Source organism: Gymnoscopelus microlampas (assembly GCF_963454915.1).
Source record: "Gymnoscopelus microlampas genome assembly, chromosome: 12".
NCBI lineage: Eukaryota > Metazoa > Chordata > Actinopteri > Myctophiformes > Myctophidae > Gymnoscopelus > Gymnoscopelus microlampas.
The window spans coordinates 51,168,589-51,190,657 of record NC_139949.1 but is presented as its reverse complement, the minus strand read 5'-3'; positions in this window follow the sequence as shown (position 1 = coordinate 51,190,657).

The window sequence follows — 22,069 nt, the reverse complement described above, 5'->3', positions numbered from 1 at the left end:
AATATTGTACTTTTACTCCAGTACATTTATTTGAAAACTTTAGCTACTAGTTACTTTGTGGATTTTGATTATTATTACAAAACATACATTGACCACTTCAGCCCTAGATACATTTCAGGCCATTTGACAATAGCCGATCTACAAGCTCACAATGCGTCTTATTGTGAGCTACCAAGTGTAAAATCAGTCAATACGACGCCATCAAGGCACCGCCACAATACATTGTATTAGACTAAATCAACTGTAGATTTAGTCGACTATAATCTTATGATATTTAGTCTGACTAAAACTAAACTAGATATGACTAAATCTAAATGGAATTTAATTCAAAAGACTATGACTAAAACTAAATCTGAATTTGCTGTCAAAATCAACACTGGTACTCGATAAAAAAAATGTTTCTCAGAATTGGGTGGGTGAGTAGAAATGCATACATGCATTGAAACCTCCGTCTATACATTGTGTGTAGCTTACAGTATGTCACAGGTGGAACTTAACTAAACAGGAACGTACAGTATAGCAAAGCTGTCTCTCTAAACACAGAAGCCCATAAACGGTCCCTCCTGAGTGCTACTTAGCCTGGATGGTGCCTGCTTGTGTCAGCCCTGAACACTGATGGATTTGGAAGACACAATGAGTCCCTGATGACACCACTAGTCCCAAGTAGAGTCCTGGTAGACACATTAACACACACACACACACACACACACACACACACACACACACACACACACACACACACAGGCCCCATCAATCTCTCAGTCCACCCGCCCATTCTCCTGTTGATCTGTCACATCTCAAGAGAAAAGAACTGCAGCTTGGTGAATGCATAACCTTGTCTTAATGGGGGGATGGATTAGACGTATTGTTCTAATTGGTATTGTTCTAATTTTACGATTACTTTGGCTATTCAAAAATAGTGAGTGTCGCGCTATGAGCTTGTAGATCTGCTATTTTTTTTTAAATGAACCCTCCATGACAATGTGGAAAATGGAATTTGAACAGAGAGTAACACACATAGCCCCTACATACTCTGCAAAATCCATTTATATATTACCTCAGTAGTCAGTAGTACAGTACAGTCAGTAGGCCCCGAGGCACCACCCTCATACTTTAGGTTAATGTATGCCCTTTGTATAATACATGACCAGAAACGTATGTTTAAATTACCATGAACTACCTCCCGATCACAGGCTATATCCACTCCAATGAATATCAATGGGCATCATGTATGGGGACTGCTGATTACTGCGGTTCCCTGTTGGGTTGGGCAGTGAGAATATACCTTCTGTTAGCCTGACACAGTCCTCCTCATCAACATCTACCTTCTCCCTAATAGACCATATTCACACGGCGGCCATTTTGGAATTTAACATTGCAAGTGCCCACCCCGTTGCCGTGGCAACCGGGGTGGCCACTTCATTGACTTAATAGCAACATGGCCTCCGTGTGAATATGGTCTATATAGCCATCTTTACCACTATTAAAGGGCAGTCTAAGAGTTGCATCTTTTGGCCCGGGATACCAGTTTCATCCAATCAGGAGAGAGAACTCGTACAGGATAAACATATGAAATTCAAAGTGATGAAAATATAGAGCTTTAAAGGGATAGTTCACCCCAAAATGACTTTTTCCTATGTATTAGTCAATCCATGGAGACTTGAATTCAAGCATATTTTTGTCTCATTGCGAACGCAGCGGAAGGAGGCGCGCCTTCGGCTGGGTGACTAATTACACTCCTCTGAGAGAAATATAGCAGCTACAGTCAAAAATAACACATCTAAAAGCATCTAGACGAGTTCATCTATTGGGATATCTAAGAATTCCATGTCATTTGTGCATATTTCAGGCCGGATGGCAAGTTGAAAACGCCTTAGTTTGAGGACAGTTTGAGATTTCTTCTTAAAAGGTCCCTTACACGTTGAACATACGACGCATAAACAATCCAAATATTTCCATTATCAAACAACGATCTGGTAACACCCACCCTATAGAACAAACATGGGTAAATTCTCCTTCTACAGCACTGCCACCCGGGTGTGGAATGCCCTGACCCCATCCCTTAACAAATGTGGTTCACTGGCTTCCTTTAAAACAGCCCTTAAAATGCACCTTTCAGGAGGCCAAAGGGGAGGAGTTATCACTTCCCCCGCCCCCTTTTCTACTCTGTACATATAGTGTTTTATATTTGTGATGATATTGAATGTTTGGTGCTATTTTTTATATGTCGATTAATTGAATACCTAGGAGCCCAATGGAAACAAGACTTTTTTTTGGGTGATATCCTTTTAGACAAAGTGTTTGACTGTACTACATTTCTGTCTAATAAAATTGATTCAAATCGATCAATCAAAACTATTATTTTGTTGATGCCTCATTCATAGAGGTTGATGCTTTTATTTGAATGTTTCACTTAAGTAAAAGTATCAATACTGCAATATATTATAAATATAGAAAGGTAAAGTCCGGATTTCAAAATGTACTTGAGTAAAAGTTAAAAAGTGTTGGCATCAAAATGTACCAAAAGTAAAAGTACCCATTATACAGAATGTCCCATTTCAAGTTTTCAAATGTATTGGAAATTGGAAATAATCAAGTAAAGTAAAAAATACCTCAAAATTATACTTACAAGTACAGTACTTGAGTTCATGTACTTAGTTACTTTACACCACTGCTTACTGGGCTATGTGTGTTACTCTCTGTTCAAATTCCATTTTCTACATTGTCAAAGGGGGGGAATCAATTTTTCCATGAACTTTCATGGAAAAAAAATCCACAGCTCCTCCTATGAGACACAGTGGTTCCATGGTCTTATAATGAGCCTTATAGCACTTGAGGACCAATGATAATGAAGAGTGAAAACGGGCGCTCCTTGACCAAGTGTCTGGAAATAGAACCTACGTAAGCATAGAGTCGTTATCCTGGGATTATATGAAAGGACCTAAACATTGGCCCCGAAACCCTTTTATAGCCCTACTAGACCATCACTCACTGGCCCCTCAGGGACCCATAAGGGGGCTCCCGTGTGTGTGTGTGTGTGTGTGTGTGTGTGTGTGTGTGTGTGTGTGTGTGTGTGTGTAGAGAACTGAGCAAAGCTTTGCAGCCCAGATGTGTGTCTATTAGTGTACCCTGTCCATGTACCGTGTGTCTGTCTGTCTGTCTGTAATAAGATTGGGAGAAATGTTTATATTTTTGAAACATTTTAACACAAATGGTGTTGTGGCGGTGGGGGGTCTGAACCTTTTTTTTCAGATGGGGGTCCGCGGCCAAATACATATTAATTTGTGGGTCCTGGAAATGAAAAGGTTTGAGGTTTAAAATCATTGTGCTCAGGAGGCACCGCCATATAGCCTTGTAGCGCCGCCTAGAGGTCATGACTCACCAGGACAAACCGCGTGTGTGTGTGTGTGTGTGTGTGTGTGTGTGTGTGTGTGTGTGTGTGTGTGTGTGTGTGTGTGTGTGTGTGTGTGTGTGTGTGTGTGTGTGTGTGTGTGTGTGTGTGTGTGCGTGTGCGTGTGGGTGTGCATGCTTCTATTACTACACTGGTGAGGGCCAACGGCCCCCAAAAGTATATAGTATAATTTCAGAAATATAACCAGATTATTATGGTTACACATTTAGAGGTTCTAGGTGTTATGCCGGGGTTAGAATGATGCCTGATGTCTGAGCCAGATGTGCCTAGTTTGTGGTGTTGTGCAACTGAAAAAATAGCAGATTTACATAATTGTGGATCAGCTGTTTTCGGTGTTAGGATTAGAAATGGTAAAAGATGTGATGTGTTGTGGTGGAGGTGGAGGTGGCAGGGAGGGGAGACTAGCACACACATGGCAAAAGGAGGTCAATCTTGTCATCAGCTCCATGGTGAAGGGGGAAGACAGAGAGACACAGAGAGAGACAGAGACACAGAGCCCCCTGGCTCAGTGTCTGGATTAATCCTTCCCCATTGGATCAGACTAACAACAGCCCAAAGCCCACCACGACCCACTGACTCTAATACCGTCTACTATACAGTATGTGACACACACACACACACACACACACACACACACACACACACACACACACACGATTACATCATGCTAACAAGCATGATTAAAATGTAAACTAGGGGTAATCTCTCTAAACAGATGCAGAGCTCTGCAGCTTAATCTGTCGACATGCAACTACCGCTACAACGTGTACGGTTTGTTGTAAGTAGGAATGAAAACAAAGACGCAGCACAGGAAGAGGAGGGCTGAAGGAGAATGAACGGGCCCACATCCGGTCTCTACACACGATCGCGGGCGGTGGGCACAGAGGGCTCAGGGATCCGGTTCCGGATCCCAACCCTATACTCCTGGAGAGGTTCAAATGCATCCACCCTGACTGAGAAGGTAACTCGTGGACAGGGTTGCATTGCTCATGGGACGGCCCTGGACGCCGTGCAGGAACCTATTTGACCAGGAGCACGGTGCAGGCACACGCATAGATTTAAAACCACTTTAAATTCACTCCTCAACAAAGTTTACAAAGGCTCCCGACTCACACCAGGTGGATTAACATAGGAATGAGCCCATAGATGCATATCAATTGTCCATTGTGTGACCTGTAGTGTAGGTGTTAAGCGACATGCGTGTCACTTCATGAAAATAGAGTGCAACCCTTTAACTCTATGGTGCAACCACGTTCCAATTCAGCATTGCAACCCTGCTCGTGGAGAGGTTCAAATGCATCAGCCGGAGAGAGAAGGTTAACTCCTGGAGAGCATTATATATTTGCCCTACAAAGTCAATGAGGCGGAGCAAAGTGAAGGCTTTCTAGCATACTGCACTTAACCCTTCCATTCCCTGCACAAAAATCATCCATAGATACTCTACAAAACCAATACAAAATGCACAATAAAAAACTAATCGGTGCATCCTTATCCAACTACATAATCATAAGACATAATAGATTTTTGTAAAATAATACATTTTCAAAAGTACAAAAAATAGCTCACGCGTTGTGAGCTTGTAGGCTGGTCATTTTTAGTGAATGTTTTTACATGACACCATTGTATGACACGAGTGTTTAATCGGACTAATCGATTTAGTTGATCATAAAATAAATAATCCGTCCATGTTGATTCGCATATGAAAAAATCACACCCTGTGTGAAGTGAGTGGTGCCTTGCTTAGCTTGGCTAACATGTTCAATCAGCCAAGCTAACATGTCCAATGTTAGCTTGGCTGATGGCACTGATGTCACTTCGAAACATGTAAACAATGTTTCGAAGTGACACACCTATTTATAGGGCTCCATTTCAGCTCTATTTCGTCATGCGTCTCGCTAGCCAATCAAAGCACACCCTTTCAACATATTGTCACGTGTCACGTGATGCTTGACCAATGTTAGCTTGGTGGACACACGGACATACAGACATACATACATACATACGGACACACAGACAAAGCCAGATATAGGAGTGGTTGCCTCCGGCACCACTCAAAAAATAGAAACAGTTACAATAAAAAAGGCGCTTTTAGATAACTCAATGAAATCAAAGTAGTAATCAATAATGGATTGTTGCAGCAGTAATAGAGCGAGGGAGAGTATAGAGGACTTGATTCTATAGGCCAACAGGTGCGCGTGTGTGAGTGCAAACAGAGACAGGTCTTAACCCATTCAAACCGGGAACGCATCCGTGTCATTTTAGATTTATTTGGGCTATTCAAAAATAGCAGATCTACAAGCTCATAGCGCGGCACCGAGTGCCACACTATGAGCTTGTAGATCTGCAATTTAAATTAAAAAAACATGAACAATTGTGCAAATCTTTAAATATATATATTTTTAAAGCGAACATTTGTAAAATATGTTGTTCCAGGGACCCCCCCCCCCCCCCCCGGCCCTCCAGGGACCCCCTCCCCCCCCCCCCCCCCCGGCCCCCCAGAAGCAACGATTTGAGTAAAAAATGTTTGCTTTAAAATAATATATATTCAAAGTTTTTCAAAAATGTTCACGATTATAGCTATGAGCTGTAGATCTGCTATTTTTTGAATAGCCAAAGAAATCTAAAATGACAGAAATGCGTTCCTGGATGGAATGGGTTAACCAACACACTTAAAACCAATACGTGGTTGACCGGTGTACCTCAGGGCTCTATAATAGTGATTTTTCTGTTTTTGATCAACATTAAATATCTAATCTTGAAAATAGCCGATCTACAACAAGATCACACTGCCAACACACACACACACACACACACACACACACACACACACACACACACACACACACACACACACACACACACACACACACACACACACACACACACACACACACACACACACACACACACACACACACACACACACACACACACACACACACACACAATTCTCTCATGACATGATCCAGGCCTGTGGCCTTCAATCTATATGTAGCAATTATGCTAATGTATGTAATGCCTAACCGTGTCCCTGGGTGACCCCACCATAATAATAATGATGATCAGCTAGAACCTATAGGAGGGGAATTAATCATGGATTTATCAAAGACCCCTCTCCTTCCATGCCCAACAGCACAAGCCTACAGAGAGAGACAGACAGACAGACAGACAGCATCTAAGCCAGTAAGTAGGGATGCACACTTCATTGTAAGTAATAAAAAATCATGGTCTTTGGTTCCACGGTTATGTACTGTAAATCATTAAATGTGGTAATTAACTGAACGTCTTTATTCGGTCAGTTGTTGCACCTTGCCCTCGTCTCCTAACAATTACACAAGGATTAAAAATCAGTCCAGAACATTGGACTGCTAATCTGATACAGAATATCCATCAGGCTGACAGAGTGAGAGGAACAATAGAATCATCCAGTTCATTCCATAGACTAGGCTAATATTTGGCCAACAAAAATATGGCAAATTAGTACAATGAGCAACAAAGGCATTAACAATATTAAAAGATCATCTTTTCAAACAAGAATCATCATAATCAATAACCATGATTATAATACTCAGCAAACTTATCTGAATTATCATTTTAGTCACCTACCAATAAAATGTATTTATTTTTCATTGTGGTTTCCCTCCGACCCTTTATCATAGCAAGAGGAGAAACACAAAAAAAAAATCAGGCCTAGCCCTAACTAAACCCAACCTTAAAGGACAAGACCACTTTGGTAGAAGTTTGGGTTGTGTAGTCACCTTGCCATGATGTAACTCCAAAGGTGGACAACAAATCAAAAATAATTGCTCCATTGATTAGAAATTGATGATTCAAAATATGCTCCATACTTACATTGTACAGTAAAACAGCTCTCAAAGTCGCTCTTTTAGCACGTAAACAAACACAAATAAAGTTGATTCAGACAATAAAGAACATCACCAAACCCAGTTTTTGTATATATATATATACACAAATGTTAACTTCCTGCAGATTTTACTATTGAAGATCCTGATCCACGGATCCAGTCTGGGTTTTCTTCCTAATAAAAATGGCAACAGGACGTTTTTTTGGAAGTTAACAACAAAAATAAAAACAGTATTGGGTTTTGTGATGTTCTATATTGTCTTACTTAAAGAACTTTGTTTGCGTTTCTTCATGTGCTAAAAGAGTGTGACTTTGAGAGCTGTTTCAGCGTACAATGTAAGTCAATGAGGAGCATATTTTGAATTATCAATTTCTAATCAATGGAGCAATTATTTTACATTTCTTGTCCAGATTTGGAGTGATATCATGGCAAGGTAACTACACAACCCAAACCTCTACCAAAGTGGTCTTGCCCTTTAATGGGTTAACCAATGTGTGTACTGTGGCTACAGATGAGCAGCGCTGTCCATCAGAAACAACAGACACTGTGAGAACATGGACTGATGATGTCTACGATGGTGGTCTGCACTAAATGTCATTGGCACACACCCGGAGGGTTGCAAAGCATGGCCTATATATCGGTGGTTCTCCACGTGGTGGGGTCCAGGGACCCCCAAGGGTCCTTGAGGAGTTACGGGGCAGTGGTGGAAAGTAACTAAGTCAATTTTAAATGAGTAAAATTTTGAGGTATTTTTACTTTACTTGAATACTTCCAATTTTCAGTATTTTCTACTTTCTACTCCACTACATCTCAGGGGCAAATATTGTACTTTTACTCCACTGCCATTATTTGAAAACTTTAGTTACTAGTTACTTTGTAGATGTTGGTTATTTATTACAAAACATACATTAACCACTTCAGCCCTATATCCATTTCCACCATTTGAAAATAGCAGATCTACAAGCTCACAATGCGTCGCATCGCGACGCATTGTGAGCTTGTAGATCCGCTATTTTCAAAAGATTTTAATACATATGAAAACTTGTGAAATGGGACAGTCAGCATAATGAATACTTTCACTTTATTTTTTCCAAATGGAACGGTTCCATTTGTACACTCTCAGAGTTAAATGAATACTCATACTATATGACAGCTAACCTCTCAGTGCTATGCAGTGAGCAAAGATTTAGAGCGTAAACAACAAGGGCATCATGTATGTATCTGCCTCTAGTTGCTCGATGGCTCCGTTAAGGAAGGCTAGGGTGAAACGGGGACATCACAGCATGCTTGGGGGCAGTCTGCCTCTGTCTGACTCTGACCCAACGGATATGCCAGGCTGTCGCTCATCAGATCATGGGATATTATTACTATAGGAAGGCAAGGGCAGAGTCAAGACTACTAATGGCCCTGCATGGACCTTATAAGCGCTATAGCAGTGGTTCTCAACCTGTGGGTCGGGACCCCCAGGGGGGTCCCCACATGATTTTGGGGGGGTCCCCAGATGACAGTGAAGTGACAATTTATGGACTTTTAAGACCTTTTTAATACCTAAAAAATAAAAATAAATTAAAGAAAAGAAAAAGACCATTACTGCATCAAAAGTAATCAACAAACTATATTATAAAACATTGGCCAAATTCTCAAATAATATAAGAAAGAGGCAAATATTGTGAAAATGGCCGATCTACAAGCTCACAACGCCTCGCAACGCGAGGCGTTGTGAGCTTGTAGATCTGCTATTTTCACAATATTTATCTGTGGAACGGAGTCAAACAAAATGGGGGGTCCCCAGTTCAAATATGATTATTTTGGGGGTCACAGCCTGAAAAGGTTGAGAACCACTGCGCTATAGGACGATTTCTCCTTCTCTTGTTGTTGTGTGTATACATTGATTTTCTTTCTTCTTCTTATGATGAATATTGTCTTTACCGTCTTTTTTTAAATCACTATTACTTATGCTTTGGGATGCACCGATGTGACATTTTCTGGCAGATACCGATGTTGTTATGGTCGATAACCGATAGTTACCGATGTCCAATATCTGTATAAAAACGAGTTCAAATGTTGTCCTTTCTGAAAAAAGGCATATAAACACTTGAATTTGATAAAGCAATGCCACTTTATTCCAAAACTAGGGATGCACCTTTATTGAAAGGTTGGCCCATGTTCCAGCATAAACACAGCTTGAATGTAGTATTTTTATTTCAAAATGTTTCAACTTGTTGACCCTGAGGAAAGCTTCCCCAGAAAACCCTGATTGAATCTGCAGCCTTTAACGTAAAAAAAAGGCCTTTTCAACCTCACATTCAAACGTAATTATTATAGAATAAAATATTGGCTAAAAAACGATATATTATTTTAATAATCGCTTCAGGCAGGCGGGACCAGGGCAGGCAGGCGTGTCTAGTAGGGTTATGCCAAAGCCTGGGAGGACGACCGTTCAGAGTATGGGAAGTCTCCCAATAGTCCATATTCACACGGCGGCCATTTTGGAATTTAACATGATTGCGTTGCTGTGGCAACTGGGGTGGGAACCGGGGTGGCATTTCATTGACTTAATGGCAATATGGCCGCCGTGTGAATATGGTCTAATGGCTTAAAGCAGTGGTTCTCAACCAGTGGTCTGGGGAACACCAGTGGTCCTTGAGGGGGTTCCAGGGGGTCCCCAGCCAAATTAATAGTAAGGAACGGGTCCATTTGGTTCCATTTGTACGCTCTCAGAGTTACATTTACACTGATTATGATGACACAGTGTAGATTGGGACCCCTCAAGAAATCAAAATGGTTGAGTCCCTGGCATATCTTTTCAAACGGGGGTCTGTGGGCTAATATGTGTCAATTTTGGGGGTCCTTGACACGAAAAAGGTTGAACACCACTGGCTTATACAGGACAACCAATGATGAAGAAAGCATCGAAAAGGTCTCGACTGGTTTGCTCTGTCCGTTCGTAGACCAGCCGCTCTTCGAGCAAGCTGGTAAAAAAAAACGCTGAAAGATCTTCTCTCTCTTGCCCGATCTCTCATTTGCAACTGTGGAAAAACTAGGACTGACTGTACATGGTGAATTATTTAGGCCATGAGCAGAGCTCCCTCTGACCAGAGACACAGCACACTTTAGTGGTTGTCTGTTAGGGGGGGGGGGGGGGCAGCAAAGAGAAGCAGCATCACAGACACAGTACTACTACCAACCTTTTTCGCATCAAGGACCCCCAAATTGACAAATTTTAGCCCAGGGACCCCCATTTCAAAAGATATGCCAGGGACCCCCATAAGAGGAGATGTTTTACGGCTCTAGCAGTGATTCTCAACCATTTGAATTTCAAGGACCCCCAGTTTGACATGCATTAGGATTAGGGCTACAGACCCCCATTTAATGGCATTTATATCACTTGGACCGCAATTTATATTGTAAAATCTATGTCAATTTAACTCTGAGAGTGTACAAATGGAACCAAATGGACCCTTTAGGGGCCATTTGGTTCCATTTGTACACTCTCAGAGTTACAGACCAATAGGGTCCATTTGGTGCCTAATCTATCATTTAGCTGGGGACCCCCTGGAACTCCCTCAAGTACCCCTGGGGGTCCCCGGACCCCACTTTGAGAACCAATGTACTACAGCATCACAATCAGAACTAGTCTCCGCCAGGTCAGGTAGGTTGTTGTGGCCTCCTGGTGGCGCTATAATAGGTCAATGTGAAAAGGCTGGCCATTTCTTCTTAGGCCTTTCACGGCAATCGGACGCAGCATTCATGATTTGAGGTATTTTGTTCCAAAAATGTGTTTTGCGAAAAACTACCTGCTGGTGGCGCTATAACAGGCCTATGTGAAAAGGGTGGCATTTATTCATCTGCCTAGTGGGAATGTGCGTGTGAAATTTCACGGAAATTACACGCTGCGTTCATGATTTGAGGCATTTTGTTCAAAACGGACCAATCCTGCAAACTTTGGAAGCCAATCTTAGCCAATCAGGATGGAATATGGAAAATCGGACAGATCCGTGTTGATCACATGACTATAGAGATACTGTGTACCGATTTACGTGATTTTTTGACAAAATCTGTAGGAGTAATATCGAAAAAATGCGGTTTGCAAAAGTCGGCCTCATGGTGGCGCTATAACAGGCCAATCTGAAAAATCAGAGGTAGAGGTTCTTGCTCTGGCATCCAGGGAGTGTGTGCGCACAGTTATGCAGCGACCGGGCCAACGGTGCCGGAGATTAGCTGCTCACAGACAGACGGATGGATGGACACACGGACGGACACACTGACGGACAGATGGATGGACAGACGGACAGACGGACGGGGGGCAAGACATAGTGACGGCCCGGCGGAGACAATCAGTCAAACATGAATACAGGAGAAGCCTTCACAGCACTCGTCACTTCTCACTGCTGGCTTTTCTGAACCACTGTTCGTTGCCGACAGGCAGCAACCTTGTATCTCCATATTTCAACTGTTTTAACCCGTTAAGACCTGAGACCGATTCTACAAAATGTCTTCAAAAATCCCAACAGTTTTCCGAAAATACTTGTGTTTCTATGTCGGTGGTTCTCAAACCTTTTCATGTCAAGGACCCCCAACATTATATGTATTTGGCCGCGGACTCCCATCTGAAAATATGTTGTTCCAGGGACCCCCAGAAGCAAAGATTTGAGTTAAAAATGTTCGCTTTAAAATAATATATATTCAAAGATTTGCACACATTTTCCCTATTTTTCAAAAATAGCAGATCTACAAGCTCATAGTGCGGCACTCGTTTTTTTTTAGTTCAAATCAAAATGTGACACAGATGCGTTGCATCTGTGTCATCTGTGACATGCACAGATGTCTTAATGTTTTAATGTTTTTTTGTAAATGAATGTAATGCCCTACTTCATCATCATCATAGAAGAGTGTCACACATTAAAGTAGTGAAAATAACCGATCTACGAGCTCGCGTTGTGAGCTTGTAGATCGGTTATTTTCACAATTTTAAAACGTTTTTTTTTTGTACAATAATAATAATTAAAAAAGGAAGTGTTTTGGACATACAGTGTTTCCAGCTCCAACAGCAACGTGTTGCTCTTTTTGGTGCAACTAGAGGAAGCAGCCAGTGTGCCAGAAGGTTGAATTATTGGCACATGCTCCAGGACTATTCTGCGGTAAAGCCTGTGTTAAAGGAGTAGTTCAGCCAAAACAAGTACTTATTTTCTATCAATTACACACCCCATGGAATGAATTCATGGAGAGTTCTTTTTTTTTCCCCCGAAGTCAATAATTTGAGGCCCGGCGGAGTCTACGGTACTACAACAAATTTTTGGGGTGAACTACTCCTTTAAATACTTTTTGCCGTTTTGCAGCCGATCCACAAGCTCACACGTTGTGAGCTTATAGATCGGCTATCGTCGGTGCGCAACAACACACAGGCACACAGCTGTAGGTAGACCCTCCAGAAAAATGTGATAACACGATCGCATAATTTACCGCATAATCGGCAAAATGGCGCATAATTATGCAGGGGTAGCGTTTTTTTTAAAAAGGCTGCATCGCATTGGCGCATGCGCTTCGCATCGCATAATATGCGCTTTGCATATTTCCACATATTTTTCACATATTTCTTATTTTTCACAACTTTTCGCACATTTCAATATTCGCATATTGCCGCATATTTCACAACTTTCCGCATATTTCTAACTTCCCGCAATTTCACCGCATAAAATTGGAAAAAAATCAGCATATTTCATTGCATAATCAAGAGTTTTAGCCCACATAATCAAGAGTTTTAGCCCGCATAATCAAGAGTTTTAGCCCGCATAATCAAGAGTTTTAGCCCGCATAATCAAGAGTTTTAGCCCGCATAATCAAGAGTTTTAGCCCACATAATCAAGAGTTTTAGCCCACATAATCAAGAGTTTTAGCCCACATAATCAAGAGTTTTAGCCCGCATAATCAAGAGTTTTAGCCCGCATAATCAAGAGTTTTAGCCCACATAATCAAGAGTTTTAGCCCGCATAATCAAGAGTTTTAGCCCGCATAATCAAGAGTTTTAGCCCACATAATCAAGAGTTTTAGCCCGCATAATCAAGAGTTTTAGCCCGCATAATCAAGAGTTTTAGCCCACATAATCAAGAGTTTTAGCCCGCATAATCAAGAGTTTTAGCCCGCATAATCAAGAGTTTTAGCCCGCATAATCAAGAGTTTTAGCCCGCATAATCAAGAGTTTTAGCCCGCATAATCAAGAGTTTTAGCCCACATAATCAAGAGTTTTAGCCCACATAATCAAGAGTTTTAGCCCGCATAATCAAGAGTTTTAGCCCGCATAATCAAGAGTTTTAGCCCACATAATCAAGAGTTTTAGCCCACATAATCAAGAGTTTTAGCCCGCATAATCAAGAGTTTTAGCCCACATAATCAAGAGTTTTAGCCCGCATAATCAAGAGTTTTAGCCCACATAATCAAGAGTTTTAGCCCACATAATCAAGAGTTTTAGCCCACATAATCAAGAGTTTTAGCCCGCATAATCAAGAGTTTTAGCCCGCATAATCAAGAGTTTTAGCCCACATAATCAAGAGTTTTAGCCCGCATAATCAAGAGTTTTAGCCCGCATAATCAAGAGTTTTAGCCCGCATAATCAAGAGTTTTAGCCCGCATAATCAAGAGTTTTAGCCCGCATAATCAAGAGTTTTAGCCCACATAATCAAGAGTTTTAGCCCACATAATCAAGAGTTTTAGCCCGCATAATCAAGAGTTTTAGCCCGCATAATCAAGAGTTTTAGCCCGCATAATCAAGAGTTTTAGCCCGCATAATCAAGAGTTTTAGCCCACATAATCAAGAGTTTTAGCCCACATAATCAAGAGTTTTAGCCCACATAATCAAGAGTTTTAGCCCACATAATCAAGAGTTTTAGCCCACATAATCAAGAGTTTTAGCCCACATAATCAAGAGTTTTAGCCCGCATAATCAAGAGTTTTAGCCCGCATAATCAAGGATTTTAGCCCGTGTTTTTCTGGAGGGTCTATATAGGTATAAAACAGGGTTATAGCGGGCCAACTGTATTATAAAGACACAGCAGGAGGGCTTCTACTAGAGCTACCGCTGTGATAAAGACAGAATAATACCAGGCTGTACAGACACTAGTTATTCAGGATGGAGGCAGAATAAATGCATGATGAAGGGAGAAAAGGAGAACAGCCCCGTAAGGCTCTATCTCTCTCTCTCTCTCCTCCAAGCCTCCCCCTCCTTCCTCCCCTCCCCTCCCAGACTGAACTGTTGTTCCTCTGGCCCAGCCGGTGTGTTTTCCACTGCACCAGTTAATCAGACAGACAGACAGACAGACAGACAGGGAGTCCGGGCTACAATCAGCTATAGTTGCCCCCCCCCCCGGAGGAAATTAGCCTCCTGTGCTGAATGATGCCAGACAGCCACGCGGCCCGGCCACCCCAAATCGGGGGGGGGGGGCATAGAGGAGGTGGGGGTGCTAAGGCACACACATCAATGATGCACGCACACTTCCTGCTTCACTAACCTAGAGTGGGGAGCCTAGTGTAGTAATACGCCCCCCCCTCCCAAAATAAGGTCAGTTATGTTCAACCCCCCTCCCCTCCCCTCGAAGGAAGACATGGTTGAAAGAATTATGACCAATCAATGAAACACTGTCTGTCTGTCTGTCTGTCTGTCTGTCTGTCTGCCTGCATGCATTGACAGAGGACAACGAGGTGGACAGGGAATAAGGACATAAGACCGCATCAAGGTGAATTGATCCCAGTGTACGACGGATCACAATTTCACCATAAATTTAAATCTCTGCCATATGATTATTGTGAGCGTTTCTTTTATCACGATAAACGATAATAGCGATTATCGTCCCTAACGTACGTACTGTAGGTACATCTGACCACTTTCAACCTGGCATCCCTATTTTGTCAATAATTGTAATAAAGAGCTAAACAGAGATTTGCCTATTTTCGAAGTGCAACACCATCATATGACAAAGTGTAAGAATAGTACACAACCACTTGAACCCTATGCTGTCCGGAGTTCCCCAGGGCTCTATCCTAGGCCCCCTTTCTGTTTCCATGACTCTCTACACTAAATATCTTGGCTGAAAATAGCCCAGATCTACAAGCTCACAACGCTCTCGCTGAACGTCTGACCCCAAGAATAAGGATGCTAGGTGGTTCATGTGGTTAACTCGGGCATAGCAGATCTACAAGCTCACAATGCGTCGCGGTGCAACGCATTGTGAGCTTGTAGATCTGCTATTTTCAAAAGATGTGTATACATTTCGGACTTGTCAAATGGGATATCCTGCACAATGAGTACTTTATACTTTTGGTACTTTTAAGTTCATTTTGATACCAATACTTTTGTACTTTTACTCGAGTAAATTTCGAATACCTGACTTATAATTGTAACAGAGGTATTTCTACATTGCAGTATTGATACTTTTACTCGAGTAAAAAATGTTAGTACTTTTTTTTCCACCACTGCTAATTACATCACGGTTTAATCATGGAAACGGATTCTTACGTCCGATATGATTACATGCACTTTAATTGTGAATGACGTGGGGTCAGGGGGACATACACCCCCCCCCCCCCCTCGCCACCGTGGCGGCGCGGCCCCCCCATCATCACAATAGAGGAGTCAGCAGAGAGCGGGGGGCCAGCAGCTTCATGTGTTTCCTGTTAGCGGGCAGAGGGACACGTATGTGACAGAGGCCCCCCTTCACAGGAGCATGATCCCCGTCCTGAATGCCCCCATGAATAGGTCAGCGCTAGTCCATTGTTAGGCCTGTAGCATCACATTCATCACACACTCAATCTGACAGCACACACACACACACACACACACACACACACACACACACACACACACACACACACACACACACACACACACACACACACACACACACACACACACACACACACACACACACACACACACACACACACACACACACACACACACACACACACACACACACACACACACAGGGTTTGGTGTGTGCTTGGGGTACCAGTCTGGTGTGTTAGTGAGGCAAAGCACATTGACATAACCTATTAAATGTACTTTTTCTTCCCAAAGGGTCATATTTGTGAGGCTATTTATTTAGTCTGTCTGCGGTCTCCGATGTTCTTCAGCCCAAGGACCCCTTAGCTGAGAGAGAGATGAAGCAGGGACCCCTTAGCTGAGAGAGAGATGAAGCAGAGACCCCTTAGCTGAGAGAGAGATGAAGCAGAGACCCTTTAGCTGAGAGAGAGATGAAGCAGGGACCCCTTAGCTGAGAGAGAGATGAAGCAGAGACCCCTTAGCTGAGAGAGAGATGAAGCAGGGACCCCTTAGCTGAGAGAGAGATGAAGCAGGGACCCCTTAGCTGAGAGAGAGATGAAGCAGGGACCCCTTAGCTGAGAGAGAGATGAAGCAGGGACCCCTTAGCTGAGAGAGAGATGAAGCAGGGACCCCTTAGCTGAGAGAGAGATGAAGCAGGGACCCCTTAGCTGAGAGAGAGATGAAGCAGAGACCCCTTAGCTGAGAGAGAGATGAAGCAGGGACCCCCCCACTACATATTGTATAAAATTATGTTGCAGATAAAAAAAAACGTAGATAGCTTTATAGACTTGTTTGACACACATTCTATGTTCTATTAATGTTGTATTCATGCTAATGTGTATTTTCAGACCTTTTAAACCCTCAATATTTAGTCACCGTGACCGTTGGCTCTGTACTCTGTCAGCTCTTTTTCCCACACCAACTCTTTGAAAATAGCAGATCTACAAGCTCAACGCCTCGCAGCGCGAGGCGTTGTGAGCTTGTAGATCTGCTATTTTCAGCTAATGTTCCCCATCACACAAAGATGTGGCGGACCCCCTTGCAGTAACTCTGAGGACCCCCTGTTGAAGACCCCTGGTCTATTGTATAATCTCCTTACTGAAGAAAGTACTTGTGATGCGGTTCACCTACTGTTATATCCCTCAAAACAATAGTCCCAATACAAGGACTTTGGTAGTGTGCTATCAATACTGTTCAAGACTTCAAGACTTTATTATCATTATTTGTATTAATTCATGACTCGCACAGCCTGAATAAAGTAATGGAAAACAAACACTGGTTGTTGCTAATGTCCTTCATACTGTTGCTGCGTAAAGGTCAGTACATGGTCCTTTGGATGTGCGAGTTTCTTCTTGGTAAAGGGAGGTGATGTAACTACAAACCGACTGACTGTCACTCAGAACTTCTGATGGGCGGTCTCAGAACCTTTCCTCTAAACTCGAGCACCTCCAGATGTCCAGACACTCAAAACTATAGTTAATAATTAAATAAATATAATTACCCGTATTTAAGATTATTTGGCCTCCTTCCCACACCTGCACTTTCTTAACCCATTAAGACCTGGAACGCATCTGTGTCACTTTTTCATTTGAGATAAAAAGCATTATTTTGCACTTTGGCTATTCAAAAATAGCAGATATACAAGCTCAAGCGCACAGAGTGTCGCGCTATGAGCTTGTAGATCTGCTATTTTTGAAAAATCGTGAAAATGTGTGCAAATCTTTGAATATATATAGTTCTAAAGCGAACATTTTTAACTTTGCTTCTGGGGGGTCCCTGGAACAACATATTTTGAGATGGGGGGTCGGCGGCCAAATACATTTAATTTTGGGGGTTTTGGGAGATTTTCACTATCTCCCAAAACCTTTTCAATTTTGGGCATAAAATAGAAAATATGTGTTTGTTTTTGTCTTTCATGCCTTTATAGATCGTTATTAAGTGAAGATGGACAGGAAATAGGGAGAGAGAGACGGGGAGAGACACGCAGCAAAGGTCGTCGGGAACGGGACTCGAACCCGCAACGCGCTGTCAGGCTACATTGAAGCCTATAGGTGCCCGGACCGCTAGGCCAGCGATGCGGGCCACACCCGCACTTTCTGATATAAAACGATGAAGCCATGTTAGTCGTCTACCTCATACTGTCTTCACAGTACGAGGTCACAGTGTATGAACACACACTATGCAATAGGAACACATCTTCTCCCAAATCTATTTACCAGAAAGCCTTTACGGCCAACGGCCATCCCACACTGATGTAAGCTAATCTAATTTGAGGGCCTTAAATTGACCAAACGGTCCCAATACAATGATAGACTGCAAAGGGACAACCGTTGCAGCCATATCATCAATCTACAAATGCACAAAACGTCTGCCTGCCTGTCTGTCTGCCTGTCTATAATACTAGCCTGGGATCAATACCATTTTCGGGTTTCTGATCCGGTCGGAGCGTAAATAACTTTACGTCATCAGGCGGCCGGAACCAACGACCGGAACCACCGGCGCCGTGCATCTCCAAAATGATTCCCCTGGTTTAAAACGTGTTTAGTTCGATATAATCGTTTTGTTTCTTTTGGTATAATAATGGTTTGGTACGTCCTTCTTTTATTCTAACTCGTAGCACGACTAGCGAGACTAAACTAATTGATGGTAAACTACGTGGGGAACAAAAACAATGTGACACCAACCGGAACCAACCACCACAATTATTTTTTCCCTTTAATCTAAACCGGATCTAGTTTTAGAACAAATTACTTTACTACTACAGTTTAGTTACTTTACACCACTGGTAGCCAGGGGGCCCAGACACAAAGTCAGACAGACAAACAAAAAAACAGACAGACAGATAGACACTTAGACAGCTAGCCTCTTGCAGAGCTCCATCATGAAAAGAGAGAGTGAAAGAAACATCTTAAAATAGTCTCTGATTGAAGCGGTCAGCATTCAACCTTCCCAGAGGAGGAGGAGGAGGAGGAGGAGGAGGTGGTGTCATTGGACATCATCACATCTGACCATCCTCACAACAACAACAAACAGCAGCCACCGGGCTCCATAACAACACCTGTGTGTCACATCCACACATCCATTCACATTCTAGCAATGTCACAATGTTTGGTGTGTCCGTCCATGACTGGGATTTGGCAGGGAGTCATTAAAGGAGCATTCCACCCCTGGAAGAACTTACAGTCACTCAATGTTAATAATATTTGTAGTAGATAACAGTAGCAACATCTTTAATTTGCACCCTATGGCCAGAAAAATATAGACGTCTGTGTGTTTGACTGGGGTTTGACTGGACTGCTGCATCACTACAATGACCATAATGCTTTGGGGCACTGTCAAAACCAAGACCTTTTAAATACCTTTTTTTTTATTAATAAATATTAATAATAATAATTACCGTGTTAAAAGTAATAAGATATATATATAAGAACTGGTCAAACAAATGCAGTGGTGACAGGCCAAATTGTCAAATAATACAGGAAAGAGTCAAACTTTTTGAAAATAGCTACAAGCTCACAACGCCTCGCGTTGTTGCGCAATCGCTCTCTGTGGAACTGAGTCAAACAAGTGTGATGCCTCAATTCCGACAATTCCAAGTGCTTGTCAGGGTTGGGGGGTCCCCAGTTCAAACAGGATCATTTTGGGGGTCACGGCACTGAAAAGGTTGAGAACCACTGGTCCAGACAGAGGTCCTGGAATGGAATCCAGGGACCCCCAGTAAAATTAGGAACAGTTGAAACACTGAAGCCTAAAAAAAAATGTTTTTCAGCTATTCAAAAAAAGCCGATCTACAAGCTCAAAACGGGTCGCGATGCGACGGCGTTGTGAGCTGGTGGATCAGCTAATTTAGAAAGATGTTGACAAATCCTTTTGAGAAGCGGGTCTGCAGCCAAACGCATATCAATTTGGGGGTCCTTGACAGGAAAATAGATGAGAACCACTGACTTAGAGAATGCTTTTTTTTTAGCTGAGACAAGCAGGAATGCAACACTGATGAGTTCTAACAAGCTGTGCTGCTGTCACTTTCCTGGCATCGGTGATGATAACCCATGAGCAATTTCTAATTGGATTGCTTTTTTCAATTATTAATTCATCCGGTTAACCTATGAGGAGATATTTGAAGACAGGATGGTCTTTTAAATCCTCCAAAATGATCCCATTTCTCTTCGTTTTGGCTTTTATGAGCTCATTAGGATTTACAACGCCTCACTGTAAATTGATCACAAATGTGCACAGTATATTTGTGCAAGTAATAGCCTTTTAACCCATTAAGACCGGGGACGCATGCGTGTCATTTTTAGATTGCTATTCAAAAATGGATCTACAAGCTCAGAGAGCGGCACAGAGTGCCGCGCTGTGAGCTTGTAGATCTGCTATTTTTGAGAAAAATAAAATTTGAAAAGGTGAGCAAATCTTTGAATATATACATCTTTTACTCAAATCTTTGCTTTTGGGGGTCCCTGGCACATATATTATATTTTCAGATGGGGGTCCGCGACCAAATACATATCATTATGGGGGTCCTTGACATGAAAGGGTTTGAGAACCACTGATATTACAGCAACAGTTTTTTTTTTTTACTGTAGAATCCCCCAGAAGCAAAGATTTGAGTTCAAAATGTTCGCTTTAAATAAAACATAAATTCACAGATTTGCACAAATTTGCAAGAGTAAAGAAAAATAAATAGCAGATCTACAAGCTCGTAGGGCGGCACTCTACAAGCACTACGAGCTTGTAGATCTGCTATTTTTGAGTAGCCAAAGTAATAGTATAAAATAATGGTTATAGTAAAAAAAAATCTAAAATGACACAGTATTAGTGTTCCCGGATTGAAGACCCGGAACGCATCTGTGTCACTTTAGATTTCTTTGGCTATTCAAAAATAGCAGATATACAAGCTCATAGCGCGGCACCGAGTGCCGCGCTATGAGCTTGTAGATCTGCTATTTTTGAAAAATCTTGAAACATTTTCTTTTTGTTGATTTTTTTTCAAAAAACTGTCAGGATTTAGAAAACATTTTTAAGAATCGCCTCAGGTCTTAATGGGTTAATAAAACTGATCCTAGCCAGCTGTTATATTGTACAGTGGAGCCTAAATAAGTTCAATGTTTTTGCTGTGTGCTCCCACTGACCAGCCCTGAGCAGAGGTGGAAAGTACATTTACTCAAGCACTGTACTTAAAGAGACATTTGGGGTACTTTTACTTTACTTGAGTATTTCCCAATACTTTCTACTTATACTCTACTAAATTTCAGAGGAAAATCTTGTGTACTCCACTACAACTATTTTAAAACTTTAGTCACAAGATACTTTCTACTGTACATTTAGATTATAGCAAAACACACATCAACCAATCAAGCACTATTGTATACATTATCTCTTCGAAATTAGCCAATCTACAAGCCACAACGTGTCGCGATGTGACCCGCTGTGAGCTCGCAGATCTGCTACTGCAGTTACAAAAGATTTAGGAAAACTCGTTAAATGGGATATTCTGCATGAGTACTTTTACTTTTGGTACTTCGAGCGCATTCTAATGCCCATTACTTTTGCATTTTACTCAAGTAAAAAGGCTGATTACAGGACTTTTTACTTGTAACAGAATATTTGTACATAAACTGAAGTAAAATAAATGTGAGTACTTCATCCAGCACTGATTGTAGTGATCCCAGACACCTGTTATATTGCACAGAGGAGCCTGAATAAGTGGATGTTGTTGCTGTGTAGGCCTCCTCCAGCCCTGGGGAGGGCCTGTGCATGCTGGACCTTCTAGGTCAGGGCTGATGCAACTTTGATGATGGAGAGGGCCACTATATTTCCACACTCACTCCAGAGGGACACATTGCATATACTGTACTGTCGGGCAGACAGACTCTCATCTTCGTATTTTAACTTTTTTCGTAAATTAATGCCGTACTTAACAATTCTATGTCACTCAAAAGTAGTAAAAACAGCAGATCTACAAGCTCAAAACGCG